The sequence below is a fragment of the Salvelinus sp. IW2-2015 genome, linkage group LG4q.2 (assembly GCF_002910315.2).
Source record: "Salvelinus sp. IW2-2015 linkage group LG4q.2, ASM291031v2, whole genome shotgun sequence".
Lineage (NCBI taxonomy): Eukaryota > Metazoa > Chordata > Actinopteri > Salmoniformes > Salmonidae > Salvelinus > Salvelinus sp. IW2-2015.
Window position 1 is genome coordinate 26,225,189 of NC_036843.1, and position 2,871 is coordinate 26,228,059.

The following is a 2,871-nucleotide window of genomic DNA, read 5'->3' on the forward strand; positions in this document are numbered from 1 at the left end:
GGCAGCTAACGGAGGAAGATATTTCTGCACATAAAAATCAGCACAGGAGGGGAGTGATTTTTTATCGGGACAGGACAGGAAAGTTCCGGGGTTATAGAACTGTTGCGGGATCAGGACAGTACGGGAAAATTGCTAAACAGGACAAGTCCGGTACGAATTTTACTCCCGTTTCAACCTGTAGTCCTTTAGCGGATACACAGAGAGAAGAAGAAACACAGTGTGTACTGAGTGGATATCCTGGAGGATAAAGATACACAGAGAGAAGAAAGAAACACAGTGTGTACTGAGTGGATAGCCTGGAGATAAAGATACACAGAGAGAAAAGAAACACAGTGTGTACTGAGTGAATATCCTGGAGGATAAAGATACACAGAGAGAAGAAGAAACACAGTGTGTACTGAGTGAAATATCCTGGAGGATAAAGATACACAGAGAGAAGAAGAAACACAGTGTGTACTGAGGTGAATATCCTGGAGGATAAAGATACACAGAGAGAAGAAGAAACACAGTGTGTACTGAGTGAATATCCTGGAGGATAAAGATACACAGAGAGAAGAAGAAACACAGTGTGTACTGAGTGGATATCCTGGAGGATAAAGATGCGCAGAGAGAAGAAGAAACACAGTGTGTACTGAGTGAATAGCTGAGGATAAAGATGCGCAGAGAGAAGAAGAAACACAGTGTGTACTGAGTGGATAGCCTGGGGATGAGAGGGAAATAATAACAGCAAGTTGTGATGTGGATCTCAAGACTTTCAGACAAGGAGATCTCTTAACACATTATTTTTCCAATAGAGTGTTACATAATCAGTCTGAATCCACAATAATATCCATTGCTTATAAATGCATTGATACATTCCCAATGTATACGCTGAATTGCAATGTTTTGCAGTGAAGATCGATAGAGTAATATGTCAAATCATGAACATAATTGTTCACCGTGTATTTAATTTCTAAATGCAAGTCCCCCTCTCCCCAGTCAGTCCCCACAGGAACCAACAGCCACAGAAAGAAGCCTTACCTCATCATGATTGTAGCGGTAGTCAGCTTTTTTGCATTTCAGRTCCCACAACACCACGGTCCCACATTCAAATCCAATCAAAATCTGCCACAATAACAAGCAACATGATTATTTTCCTTTTTGAGAATTGGATTTTTAGAAGCATGTTGTAAATAATCAGCAATGTTCTGAAGCTTTGGAATGAATGAATAATTGATTGATKGATGGTTCTTTGGAAAGTTCCTACCTTTCCCTCATCCATGGGGTTATCACTGATGTGGACCACAGGCCCAGGGTGTGACTTGGAGGACCTGAGGGGGAACGGGGAGATGGAGGGAACAGCCTCACTCTTAACATTCTTGGCTTCTACTGTCTGTGTGAGTCAAACAATGCAACATTCTTATGTCCTTAACTTCTTCTTCCTGGTTTCCATACCAACTTCCCAAGCTGTCAAGGGCATAACACAGCAGAATAATAAACACTGTCTTTGACAGACTTCTAACGAAGACATTGGGCATTTTAGTCATTTAGCAGAAGCTCTTATCCAGAGAGACTTACAGGAGTGAGTCATTTAGCAGACACTCTTATCCAGAGAGACTTACAGTAATTAGTCATTTAGCAGACACTCTTATCCAGAGAGACTTACAGTAGTGAGTCATTTAGCAGACGCTCTTATCAAGAGAGACTTACAGTAGTGAGTCAGAGAGACTTACAGTAGTGAGTCATTTAGCAGACGCTCTTATCCAGAGAGACTTACAGTAGTGAGTCAGAGAGACTTACAGTAATGAGTCATTTAGCAGACCCTCTTATCCAGAGAGACTTACAGTAATGAGTCATTTAGCCAACACTCTTATCCAGAGAGACTTACAGTAATGAGTCATTTAGCAGACACTCTTATCCAGAGAGACTTACAGTAGTGAGTCATTTAGCAGACACTCTTATCCACAAGTAGTAGTAATTTAGCAGACGCTCTTATCAAGAGAGACTTACAGTAGTGAGTCAGAGAGACTTACAGTAGTGAGTCATTTAGCAGACGCTCTTATCAGAGAGACTTCAGTAGTGAGTCAGAGAGACTTTACACCAGTAAGTGAGTCATTTAGCAGACCTCTTATCCAGAGAGACTTACAGTAATGAGTCATTTAGCAGACACTCCTTATCCAGAGAGACTTACAGTAATGAGTCATTTTAGCAGACACTCTTATCCAGAGAGACTTACAGTAGTGAGTCATTTAGCAGACACTCTTATCCAAAGACTTACAGTATGAGTCATTTAGCGACACTCTTATCCAGAGAGACTTACAGTAATGAGTCATTTAGCAGACACTCTTATCCAGAGACGTACAGTAATGAGTCATTTAGCGACACTCTTATCCAGAGAGACTTACAGTAGTGAGTCATTTAGCAGACACTCTTATCCAGAGACTTACAGTATGAGTCATTTAGCAGACACTCTTATCCAGAGAGACTTACAGTAGTGAGTCATTTAGAGACCTCTTATCCAGAGACTTACAGTATGAGTCATTTATCAGACACTCTTATCCAGAGAGACTTACAGTAGTGAGTCATTTAGCAGACACTCTTATCCGAGACTTACAGTAATGAGTCATTTAGCAGACACTCTTATCCAGAGAGACTTACAGTGTGAGTCAGAGAGACTTACAGTAATGAGTCATTTAGCAGACCCTCTTATCCAGAGAGACTTACAGTATGAGTCATTTAGCAGACCTCTTATCCAGAGAGACTTACAGTGTGAGTCATTTAGCAGACACTCTTACCAGAGAGACTTACAGTAGTGAGTCATTTAGCAGACACTCTTATCCAGAGAGACTTACAGTATGAGTCATTTAGCAGACCTCTTTATCCAGAGACTTA

The 2,871-nt window shown here is 40.9% G+C and overlaps 1 pseudogene; it reads right to left on the reverse strand.

The window, feature by feature from the left end:
• Positions 1-2,871, reverse strand: part of LOC111963532 (syntaxin-binding protein 5-like) — a 50,680-nt pseudogene that overhangs the window by 31,434 nt on the left and 16,375 nt on the right.